Below are 13,470 nucleotides of genomic sequence, written 5' to 3'. Positions count from 1 at the left end.
ATGGCTGTACCTGGCACATAAGAGACACCCAATAACTGTTCACTGCCTGCCTCAATGAGCAACAGGAAGGGATGAAAAAGAGGTGAAAAAATAAATAGTCGTTCTTGTTCTATCTAGTTAGGCATGATTTAGCATAATGGAAATTATATTACTAAGATTTGCAGTGCTTGTATTGTGAAAGACAAGACTATCCTGTAATACTCACAAAATATACAATGCTAGATAATGTATAACAAAAATGTCTCTTAAAACGCACACCTGAAGTCATACACAAAAAAAGGAAATTCCCATATTTCATAAACAAGAGTTGAAAGTCATAAAGAAAAGTGGTTATTACTTTAAATGGTATAAAAACAATTAATACACCCTGAAATATTAAGTGTTCCTGTTGAAAGGTCTTAATTTCAAGACAGTATTTCTACAGATTTCTTTTGCTTCTGCTGACATTGGTCACTGTGGTTTGTGTGCATCACAGTTATTCAGCAGGACCAGCAACACCTGATCCAACCTAAAATCAATACCTTGGTCCTAGAAAATTGCTACAACCTTCAGAGGGGTCTGGTTTTTTAAATTCAGTTTTGATTCATCAACACATAGCTTTTTGTCCACCCCTGGTCTCTTAAAGAGGACAGGTCATCTGAGGCTTGAGTCACCCAAGAGTTCGAAGCAATTCCCATGAAGGAGGCCCTCCTCAGCCTGAAGTGAAGGCACACAGGCTGCTGGTATCTGGAGGCATGAACTCATTGTTTTCTGCCCTTTGTCTGGCTGCTTGGACTGGGAACTTTCCACAGTGGTAAGCTGACTCCACCCCAGGACTTTGTTTCCCATACTCCCATTATCTGCTCTAGCTGGTGCACCCTTCCTCGCTCCCCCATTTAGCACCTGAATCTCTAATCACTAAGCAGCTTGGGTCTATAGTGTCCTATCTTATCCTTGGTTTCATGTCTTGCCTCAGGTTGAGGCAACTGCTGTTTCATTCTCAATTGCTGTTTTCACACATTCTATCTTCCTTCTCATGGTCTACCTTTTCACTGCTATTTCCATTTTTATGTTCTTTTTTCCCCCTCAGTGCTGAGGATAAAACTCAGGGCCCTGTACATGCTAAGCAAACATTACTACTGAGCTACACCCAACTCTCACTTCTAAGTTCTTTTTTGGTACCAGGAATTGAACCCAGGGGCACTTAGCCACCGAGCCACATCCCCAACCCTTATTGTATTTTTTATTTAGAGACAGGGTTTCACTAAGTTGCTTAGGGCCTCACTAAATTGCTGAGGCTGTCTCTAAACTCACTATCCTCTTGACTCAGCCTCCCAAGAGCTGGGATTACAGGCGTGCACCACAGCACCCAGCTAACTTTTATGTTCTTAATGAACATTCTCACTCACGTTTTTTATATTAAAGCTCAACTCATTTACTTGCATTGAGACAGTGTCTCACTAAGCTCCCAAGGCTGGCTTCAAACTTGTGATCCTCCTGCCTCAGCCTCCAGAGTTGCTGGGATAACAGGTGTGTACTATCGCAACCGGCCTCATTTACTTTTTTAACATTCAATTTGTAATTATTAATTTCTACTTTTTTCCCCTTTTATCTTACTCATTTTTCTAGATTTAATATTATTCTAAGCCTGCCCCCCTCCTTTACTGCCTAAGTTGTTTTCTTCTTTCTTTTCTCCTATTAGTTTTCCTCCCAAGATGCCCAACTTCCATCCCACATCAAGATCTGTAACCAAAGGTTGGCAGTATGGAATAAATCAGTCCCTGCAGAGTCCCTCTTAGCTGTAAAGGCTCTCACCAAATAAACCAGAAGAAAAACAAACCTCAAATGGAAGACTTGGGAGATCCACAGATGCTCTCTCCACAGCAAGCACATGGTTTACTCAGGGTTTTTCAACCTCAGCCCTATTGACATTTGAGCTGGATCATTCTTTGTTGTGGGGCTGTCCTGTGCACTGTAGGTTTGGCCACATCCCTGACCTCTGCCCACTGGATGCCAGTGGTACCCACTCCCAGTCACAACAGTCAAAAATGCCTCCAGACACTGCCAAATGCCTCCTGGGAAGACACCCCCACATTGAGAATCACTGATATACTTGAATAAATATTAATTTCTAACATCTCTCATCATCCAGACTTAATGAAAATCTCCATGTTTTAAAACTCATGGCCTTACATCCAACATGTACAGTGAAAGAAAGCAGAACAGTCTCTACCTAGGGATAAAAGGGAGTGGACTGAGAAGGGAATTATTTTGGAGTGAAAGAAATGAAGTATATCTTTTGTGTGTGTGTGTGTGTGTGTGTTGCTGGGAATTTGAACCCAGGGCCTTGGGCATGCGCAGCAAGCACTCTACCAACTGAGCTATATTCCCAGCCCAAACTATATCTTAATTCGGTACGGATCACACAAGATGTACGCATTTGTCAAAACTCAAATTGTATATCTAAGATCATACAACTTTAAATCTGTGTGTGTAAACTTCACTTAAAAAAATACATGGCAGGGCTGGGGAGATAGATAAGTTGGTAGAGTGCTTGCCTCACAAGCACAAGGCCCTGGGTTCAATCCCCAGCACTGCAAAAAAAAAAAAAAAAAAAAAAAATGGCTTCCTGCATAACTTATCTGTGTGAAGTTCGCACCAAGATAAAGGTGGGAACTTTAGGCCAAGGGTCATTCTTAAGGAGTCAGTCACATACCCAATCACAGTAAGAAACTAGGTGGTACTGCCCCAAGTGATGGATGAAAACCCATAGGAGAAGCCTCAGTAAAAAGTTCACTGCAGACAAGCCTTATGATGATGCACTCAACACCTTGGGGGGGTCACCTTCCTTCTTGGTATCAAAGGGGGATTCTCTTGGTGGGAGACTACTCCACCCTGCCTCAGCACATGCCTACCGTCCCTACTCTAGATTTGATGAGTCTGGTTTGCTAGATCAAAGCCATGTCCACTCTGTTAAGAGCTGCATCTTTGATGAGTGCTAGGCTATAGACAAGATCCAAAGGCTATGTTTTTATAGATTCAGCCCCTCTGGACTATACCCTTCTGTTACTAGTTGGGTCTCTTGGGATTCAGATAGTGGTGGCAGGGGTCACAGAGGATGGTCCCCAATGTGCTGGTTTGTTTGAGGTTTTGAATATAGTTATGAGACCCACAGTCATAGGGAAAACTGAAATTTGGCTCAGACAAAGCTGAGTTGATGACCCTCAGCTCTGCAAAACTTAGGAATATCACTAAATTTCTTGGCTCAATGTGGCTAAATCTTTCTGGTGTGATTCTGTTCCCCAGCAAGATATCACCCTATCAAAGTACATTCTCTACCTTAGACTATCTTTCAACATTTGTTTTATTCAGTTCATAGTCACCTTAACTGTCAGTGGAAACTGAGCAATAGGATTGGCCTTTGATTAGCTGGGGTTCTATCATTTGCTATAACGGGGTAGGTTGCAATTACCTTAAAAGCACTCATTTGTTTCTTTCACTCCACTGAAACTTGGCGAGGACGGATGACTGCAAAGCAAATCTAGCCAGGTAAGCAGTGTCACACATGATATAACAATTACAAGAGGTCAACTGGAATTTCATTTCAAAGATAAATGTTCATTGCACACCTATCCCACAACAGGCACACTAAGCAGATGTGATCCCTGCCTTAACAGAGCTTCCAGGAAGCTTGAGTGTACTCAATACTTTTTAGTATTCTAAAAAGACTCTGGCATAAGACTGAGTTTATCCTTCAGTTCCAACAGCAAGGTGGGTTCCTGGACAGTTAACCAAGATATAAACCTGGTGAGGCCATAAATTCTCAGATCATAATGGGTACCCAGAAGGCTACACTGTTCTGCTTTCCAAGTAAAAGAGCACTGACCAGAATTTTCTAGCTCCGGGACCATATTTTGATTGTGTACCAGTAAAATTGCTTTAAAAGACAAATAAAAACATCAGTCTAAATAAGACATTCCAAGAATTATTCAGACTCTGATGAATGATGGGGCTCAAATTCCTGAAATGTGCTTTTGTTTTCAACTCTATGGAGTATCCAGTCTTCTCCTCCTCCTGAGGTTTGCAGCAGATACCCTTAGCAAGCTAGGTAGTGACTTAAAAGGAATACAAGGACTTCTAGAGTACCCTAGATGTACTAGCATGTTCCATTTGTAAAAATTCCCTTATGATCTATGTATTTTCATGCATGTCATATTACAACACAAAAAAATAAACTCACTTGCTTTCTTGATTTTATCCCCTCCTCCCTTCACTGAAACTATTCTTCCCAATGCCACCAATGGCCTTCAAAGGCAACTGCTAAGCCCCACTGGATAGCTGGCATCTTGGCTGCACCCTGAAACTGGTAACCACCATCTTCAAACTCTTTCTTTGGCTTCCAGAATTCTCTACCCCCATTCTACTAGTTTGCTTATAGGCATTGTCTTCCTCTGAACAGGGCTTAGGATTGATGGACTCCTTTCCTCTTCACACTCCAAAGCAATTTCATTTAAATCTAGGTCTTTTCCTCTCACACCTGCTATTAATATCCAAATCAGTATCCCCAGCTGGGCACATGGCACATGCCTGTAATCCCAGTGGCTTGGGAGTCTGAGGCAGGAGGATCTTGAGTTCAAAGATAGCCTCGGCAACTCAGCGAGACCCTGTCTCTAAATAAAATATAAAAAAGGGATGGGGATGTGGCTCAGTGGTAAAGGGCCCCTGGGTTCAATCCCTGGTGACAAAAAAAAAAAAAAATATATATATATATATATATGTATATATATACAGAGAGAGAGAGAGAGAGAGCTATAGATATAGATATGTATACATATATATCTCCCCACAAGCCTGGCCTCTACCTAAGCTCAGGCTTATATGTCTCACTCCCTGATGGACATCTTCACCAAGCATTTCAATTGCTACTTCAGACAGGACATATCCAAAAGTGATTCCCCCCTTTTTTCTTGAGGTGATGGAATATACTTCATATATATATATGTGTGTGTTATATATAATATGCATATATATGCTATATATAATATGCATATATAAATATATATAAAATCTTTTAAAATATATATATTTAAGGAGTACAACATGATGTTTTCAATTTATCTTTCTCCAAAAACCTACTTATCTCAGATTCTCTCCTCATTTAATGCTCCCACAAGCCACACAAAGAACACCATCAAAGCAACTCTTTAGTGAAACAATGAAAACAGAGTTCAAAGATAATAAGAAGTGGTTCCAGCCTCCATAGGGACTGGTGATTCAGCTTCAGTTGGTATAACTGATAATGTGGATAAAAAAATTATTACACCACCTGTGATAAGTGCACTAACTGACAAGGAACAGAATTAACGCAGAAAACTTTTGTTGTACCACAACCAAAAATCTCTTGGAAAAAAATGCAGAAAGGAGGCAAAATCAACAATCAGAAAGTTTATGAATTTCTTTTTTTTTTTTTTTAAGCAAAGTCATCCAACAGACTAGATGTTAAGAATCAGTGTCATTAGGAACATCCTCTACAAAAAAGAGTAAGAAAAGAAACTAAGTCTGGAACATGAAGATGATTTTCAACATACCACAATCTTTTCAGCTACACCCATTAGTAGAAATGATCTCTACATAGAGAAAACATGGAAGACCACTTAATGGCTGCTACTTGAGTAATATAAAAAACATTCTCAATCAAGAAATTCTGTGGTGTGGGGGTGTTACTGAGAATTGAACCAGGGGTTGCTTTAACACTGATCTATATTCCCAGCCCTTTAAATTCTCACTAAGAGCTCACTAAGACTATCCTCGAACTTGTGATCCTCCTGCCTCAGCTTCCTGAGTAGCTGGGATTACTTAAAGGCATGTACCATCCAGTATCGTTCTGTTTTAATATAGCAGAAGGGGCTTCAATGACTCAAAATAATTTGGTATCAAAAACTGCATAAATGCTGGGGATGTGGCTCAGTACATAGTGCTTATCTGGTGTATGTGAGGACCTGGGTTCAATCCCAAGCACTGCAAAAAAACTGCATAAACAAATCTGATGCTTTAATCATTTCATTTTAGCTATTATTTTACTTAGCTGACTGTCATATAACCTGTATACTGAAATGTGAAGCTCTTTCCAAAGTTGCTGAATAATATCATTTAAAAATCTCTGTGGAAAATAAATCAGAGGATATTTTAAAAGTAAATGGCATTTAAAATTATATAGTCCCCTATTTACAGGAAGGGGCATAACCATGTTCTTTTTTGCCCAAATGTTATACTGGTTCTTTGGTCTTCAACCAACCTTTTCTGCAATAGTTTCCATTCTGAAAGCATTTTTCATTTGAAACAAAATACTTTTAGGGCTTGAGATATTTTTAGGGCTCAGTGGTAGAGCACTTGCCTAGCATGCATGGGGCCCTGGGTTCAATCCCTGGAAAGGAAAGAAGGAAGAAAATCAGTCTCAGTATATTTAAAATAAAAGTGGGAATGCATATTAGAAAATGGCAGTTGTTTTAAAAAGGGGGAAGAAGGGAAACTTGTGGTAGGATTCCAAAGATGTTAACAGTGATCGTCTATGTGTGGTGGCATTAAGGGTGATTTTTTAGTATTATCTGTATTTCTTGACACTTTTACAATGAATATTGATTTGTTTAATAATATGCAAAGAACAAAAATGGCTAGCTCCTGGGGATATTTTAAAGAATTTGCTACAAAATATTAAGATAATTTCAAACAGAGTGGTAAAAATGTTTTGCTGTGATATTTTTGGATAAATATAGTGACCAGTAATAGAGTTATGGGAATAAACAAATCAAGAAAATAATTAAATCTAAACTCTCAAAATGACAGTTTTGACAGGTACTCATATTTATCATAGAAACCACAATCATTTCAGTCTGATTCATAGTAAAGGGGATTATAAAACCCATATTTTAAGAGTTCAGACTTTAAACAAGTGTCCTCCCACTATGACAAATGCAAAATTATTTTATGAAAAATTTTCAATTCTGTAGTTCTGTGTTAGAGTGACCGATATATCCTATTTTTTTCCCAACCACTAAAAACAAAATTTAATCTAGAAAGATATGCTAAGGAAAAAAAGAGGTTGTTTTCAAGATTAATGTTATCTTTTTAAAAATATTTTTTAGTTATAGATGGACACAATATTTTTATTTATTTATTTATTTTTATGTGGTGCTAAGGATCAAACCCAGTGCCTTGCACGTGATGCAAGTGTTTTACCACTGAGTTACAGCCCCAGCCTTAATGTTATCTATTTCTCACAGAAAATAAGTTCTATTTTATCTTTCGAGGACAGAATTCCCTACAAAATTAGACCAACAAAGCAAAGAAAATATATTTAATCTACAATTGTTTTGTTTTCTACTCCTTAAAAATAGCTATCAAATTTTGTAAGATTTATGTAGAAAAATAATAGACCTGTGTGATAAACAGGAAAGAAACCTCAGGGCTGAAAAGTGAGATAATTATTAATTTAGGCAGGTTTTGAGTCATCCAGTTGGTCTGTATTGGTTTCAGAGACTTGGAACACTGATGATATGTGATTTAGTGGGTTCCAAATTTATTTCAAACTTCCTCATCCAGACAGAAATTGATTGCTTCTTGCCTAAAACTCCCAAATATATCTTTTTTTTCTCCCTCTTGGAATGGTGTCTTGAGATCCATTCAATCTCTTCTGAGTTCAGGGAAAACAGGAAGGAAAAAATTGTAGGGGTACATTTACATCAAGTCTTGCTTTTCAAATGTGTCTATGTTTTCAAGCAACTAAAAACAATGTACATAAATTAATAAAAAAGAGCTACTCTGTCAAAGTAAAATATATGTAGGCCCAAATTTCATTTCTTAATAGACTACCATGTGCACAAAGAATTCGGAACTCTGGTGAGAAATGCCTCCAGCATCATCTCAGCTATTCTTGTGCTTTTTCTTCTGTAAGGAGAAGAGAAATACAAATATTTTTGAAAGACAATCATATGCAAGACAATTCAACTGATGATAATCTGAATTCATAGTGAAAATCTCTGCAAAAATAAGGCATAAAAACCAGAAAAATAAATATTTGGACTATACACAGCAACTTTAACAGAGTTCCCAAACAGCATGACTGACTCCACAAACAGGCTCAAAATCAATATTTGCCAAGTGACGTAAGTCAACAATAGACGATTTAGGAAACTTGCTGGAGTTCTGGTATCACTTTTTGCTTACTTACTCACCCATCTAACCTATGTCATAATATGACACATGAATCAGTCCCTCCAATAGTAAAGGAGATTCATTTCAGCTAGACAAAGAAAAACAAGCTGCTATTTCACAAGAACTGAATTTGTGGAATGAGGAAAAAGAAAGAAAAGAACCTTTATTATTTTCACATATTGTATTTAAAAAGACTGTTCAAAGGAATGAATAGACATAGCTGAAAAAGAATCTCCTGGTTATCCCTTCCAAATAAGGCAATGAACACACACTTATGAATCTCTCTTTAACTTTCACAGAGGGCTCCTCATCCTCATGGAACCAAACAAAGAAGTCCTTAAGTGGGAGCCAGTGTGGGCTTTGAATAAAACACACTGAATTGCTTCAAATACTCAGAAAGAAGTTGGGAGACAAAGGGTGACTGTACTTAAAGCATCTTTAAACAAAATTCACTCAAAAAATAATTATGCTATCTATAATGCATAAAGCTATAAAAATCATGAAAACATAGCTTAATATTCAAAGTTACGGGCCTTTAGCATATTGGAAACCCTATGACCCTTACTCTAAATTCTTGCTTCTCCAAGTTTCAGTGTACAATGAACAGAAGTTTAAAAAAACAACACAGTAAGAAATTGGCACTGTTGAAGTCTTCTAATAAAACTGGCATGAAGCTATACAAAAATTAGGAAAAACCCAGCAAAAGCAAAAAAAAAAAAAAAACTTTTAAATTCTAAAACATATTGTTAGATGGGATTTTTTTTTTCTCCCTGAAAATAACTACATAAAGTTTTATGTTGTATGAACTAACTGTAAAATTCCATTTAAACATTATTGGGGAAAAGCAACTGATACAAACTCCTTCAATTCCTCTATTTAAAAAATCTCTTGGCATTCTGCTGTTGTATTAAAAATCATCGACTTTAAGCTTTTGAAACAGGTATCTTGCTACAGAGATTTCTTATGCATCTAATTACTTGTGATAATTTTAAATGTACCATGTAAATATCAAAGTTCGTTTCTTAGCCTCTGAGAAGTTCCAGTCTAGCCTGGAAAGGACATGGGTGTGAAACGCATCTACATATATATTATAAATTAAATCTTTATGCCATAGAAGTCTACAAATATGAACAGGTCTCATGGGGTAATAAATTCATTTAGCATAAATGTCTACTAAATTATCTACTTTTCTCTTCCATTTTGTTTCTGATCTCCCCATTCTTTTAAAACATTAGTCATCATTCATCTGTTTCACCTTTCTTCTCCTCTTCCAGTGCTATTTGCAAACGGGGAAGCTATCTGCATTTTAGAGGAAGATAGAAGAGTGCTTCAGTGGGGAGAATTCACTTCTAAATAAGATGTGAATTTATCTAAGTTTGAACCACTCTGACCTATGAGCAGAGAGCTAACCTGCAACCACAGATCACTTTAGTGGACAGATGTGATGCAGGAGGGATGTTAAACACCATGCATTCATATAATGCTTTTCATATCTGTTATCTGACATAACAGTTATGTTTTATATGTTATCTTATTTGAACTTCCCAACAACCCCATGAGATATGGAGGAGCAAATGACTATCCCTACGATACCGTGATCAGGGCCTCGGAGAGATTAAGAAACCTCATCAAGGGTTGCTTGGCCAGAAACAAGAAACACAACAGCTAGAACCTGAGCCTGTGCTTTCAGACGGCGTCCAGAGCTGCAGGGCAGTTTTTTCTTCTTTGTGATCTACCGTTCAACTTCTTTGAAGGGTAAGAAAGGGGGGAAAAAATCCAATTAATGTTGCACATAAAAAATTGATTTATGTGAGTAAAAATGTATGTACTATAATTCCTCAAGAATTCCCTCAGATACAAACAGACAAACAACATGTATCCCATTTGTTTACAATAAAAAAAAAAGAATTCCCTCAGATATGTTTAAATTGTAAGGGGGAAAACTCTTGATTGTATTTCAAAATAGGTGACATTTAAAATAATATTCAGTATAAAAGAGTACTCTTCTAATTTACAGATGCTTTTCCTTTTCCATTTCATGTTGTAATTCTCCACTCAGTTTGTATTAGTAACATACTAGTAACATGGTAAGAAAATTAATTTCAGGAAGATAAGCAATACAGGCATCACACCAAGCCACAAAGAATGTGTGAGGTAATAATGACTTATAGCCAAGGACACATTTACTCAGTCTCCTCTATGTGGCAAGCTCTGAGTACAGGTCACATCTTTGCCCTTCAGCAAGGAAGTGACTCAGACTAGCTTTCACTATGCCACCTTCTTGCTTTAGAGGCCTCAGTTAGCAGGAAACCAGATAATGAATTCCCAATCTCCAGTCCACCACATATCTTCCAGGAAAACCCCATATCCTCAGGTTCCATGTCAGCTGAGTACTACCTTTCAGTGTCCACAGATGCTTCAATCAAACTATTATCTCCCTACCGCCACACCAACTCAGACTTCTTCTACTTTCTCATTTCAACGAATAGATCTGACAGTCACTCAATCTTCCAAACCAAAAGTCTGGACAGCATCCTTGAATCTTCCTCCTCCCTCCTCTGTCACATCTGATCAACTACCAAGTTTTAAAATAAAAAACATTTTTGGAGAGCCCCAAGACTGCACACTATCACAATACACACTTAGCAGCCTCCTACAAGATGGCAACTAAATCTTAATAATGGCTTACATTTCTTGAGCACTTCCTTTGTACCAAGCACTGTTCTAAGCTTTGAGTTTGAATGAATTTAACCCACACTATTTGAAGTTGGTGCTAGACTTACCCTTGCTTTACAGATGAGGCAGCAGCTAAATAGGCCTTTATATTTCACTCAAGGTAACAGGGTGAGGAGGTTCAATGATGAACTCTCATTCCTGTGTTCTTGTCTGAGTTTTTCTTTTCTGCTTGGAAGGTCATTTTCAACCTTGTTTGGCTAACTTCAAAGGTCAGCACAAGTATGCTCTTCTCTGTATTCTATTGCCCCCTGCTGGTGCTCTTCCTTCTAAGCTGGTAGATCTCAAGGTTGGATGAATGCTCCAAAAACGTGATGCCTAAGATGTCACTCTTAGAGATTTTGACATCATTTATCTTGGGTCCAGATTGGGCATAGGGACTTTTGAAAGCTTCCCAGAATCTCTAACATTCAAAGTTGAGACTCACCGCACTATAATACACTTTTTTTTTTTTTTTGCAGTGCTGGGGATTAGAACCCACTGCCTTGTGCTTGCAAGGAAAGCACTTTACCAACTGAGCTATCTCCCCAGCCCATTATGATACACTTTTAAAATATATATCTGTGCTGATAACCACATGTGAGCTGCTGAAATGAAAGTTTCACTATCACCTGAGGGCTTTTTTCAAACCTGGAGGTTCCTGAACCCCACCTAAGAAAGTAAATTGGAAGCATGAGCAGGGCCCTGGAAGCTTCTTGTGTCCTTGAATAATTCTGATGTGTGGTCAGAATTGGGAACTCTCTTAGATAAGAACTGGCTCATTTCATTTGTACACACCAGGGTCCTGGCATGGTACACAACATACAGTTGGACAGTGATAAAATCTGAGAAATGAGTAAAATATAGTAATGTGAATCTGGGGCCTGGGTGTATATATTCAATATCCAAACTTCCTGAAGTGGCACTAATAAAACTTCCTAAAATGGAATGCAAATACTGGGAAGTTTTTCAAATGTTTTTTAATCCACTAATGCCCCCTACTGATTACAAGATGAATAGCTAAGTCAAAACAATGGCTATTTTAATTAAACATGCACATAACACATTACACACGTTGTACTTTTCCCCCCAACACCTACACTATCAACTCCCTTGCCCTCCAGTTCTTGTTGCCCCAAGCTGTTCACTCCTAAAGAGTGAACAATCCCACCATTTGTTCTGTTCCCAATAGCAATGCATCTTGCCTTTGTTTTTGTTCTGCAGTGCTGGGGATTGAACCCAGGACCTCCTACATGCTAAAGCAAATGCTCTACCACTGAGTTACATCCCCAGCCTAGCTGCTAACCTTTTTTGTTTTTTTAATCAGGGCCCCTTCCCAAAACCATCCACCTCAAAAATACAAGAAATGATTCACTAGCAATTTGGCTCAATTCTTGACTATTCCAAGTGTGATGGAACACACTACCTGGAAGCTCACTAAAAGGATGAAGAATCTGAGGCTCTCTCCCAGACCTACTGAATTGGAATCTGGATTTTAACAAGTGTTGCATGTACATTAAAGTATGACAAGCACTGCTTCTCAACTATTGGACCTAACATCGCCATTTTATGACAAATATTTGGTAACACACTTGATATCCTGAAATAAAATTCATTATCCACTAACTCAGAAAAGCTCAAAAAAAGATATGAGCATACTTATTTGGCGGTAATAATAAAGGTGACAAAAGGAAAGATTTATCAGAATTCTATTTCAGGAGAGATCCAAGATGGCGGACTAGAGGGAGGCTGCGTTCCTTGTCGCTCCATAACTCCAGTTTCAAGCAGAGGATATCTGTTTCTTGATTGCTCCCTGGCAGGCACCTATCATCCGCCATTTGCCTGCCTCTCGCCTGTCCATTGCCTGCCTTGCACCTATCCATCACCCAACACACAAGGTTCACCTCCCGATCGTCCGACAACAGTCAGCAAACTGATCGCCGACTGTCAGTGGAGCACCAGCTGCCTACTGTTGCCTGGAAGCTCACTGTTATAGTACCTGCAGGTTTGATTACACGTGGCTGCCACTATTTTCAGACAACAGCCAGGCCCCATAGGACCCCTGGCCGGAATGACTGAGCCCCATCTCCAGGATCTCTCAGCCCGACCAATCACTCCCTGCCTCTGAGGCCCCCACATCAACTGACTGCTCCCTGCCACCAGGACCCCCAGACCAACTGACTGCGCCCTATCACCGGGACCCCAGACTGACTGATTGCAACCGGCATCCAGGATCCCACAAGCACACCAAAAACACCCGACCTCCAGGACCCCTGCCTGACCAACCACATCCCGCCTCCGGGACCCCGTGCTGCCCATGGCCACACCCTGAGCTGCAGCTCCCCATTTGCCAACATATTTTAAAGCCAGAGCGGCCATCTTGGATAATCCTGGAAGCCACAGCTCCAATCTTTAGGTGGGGCAAAACCCATCCTGAGACGCCTGCTGGAGGCTTGAAAGCTCATTGCCAGGTACCTCTCATGCATCAGGCTACTGAACTCTGGGAGGTATCATTACTATATGACTATTATACTGTAGATTTTCTTTTTTCTCCTTATTGAAAAAAAT

The 13,470-nt window shown here is 39.0% G+C and overlaps 1 protein-coding gene across 3 annotated transcripts in view; it reads right to left on the bottom strand.

Annotated features, from left to right (window-relative positions):
- The window catches only part of APOO (apolipoprotein O), an 85,589-nt gene that overhangs the window by 62,513 nt on the left and 9,606 nt on the right, over positions 1 to 13,470 (bottom strand). Inside the window, exon 1 of one of the 3 annotated variants that reach the window (XM_079122976.1) lies at positions 10,974 to 11,452. The exons of the other annotated variants lie outside the window; for them this stretch is intronic. The gene's annotated coding sequence lies outside the window, so the exon portion shown is untranslated. Of the gene's footprint in view, positions 1 to 10,973; positions 11,453 to 13,470 lie in introns of those variants that run through there. 3 annotated transcript variants of the gene reach the window in all.

Source organism: Sciurus vulgaris, assembly GCF_902686455.1.
Source record: "Sciurus vulgaris genome assembly, chromosome: X".
Lineage (NCBI taxonomy): Eukaryota > Metazoa > Chordata > Mammalia > Rodentia > Sciuridae > Sciurus > Sciurus vulgaris.
Note: the sequence above shows the minus strand (reverse complement) of the source record. Positions and strands in the feature narration are given on the sequence as shown.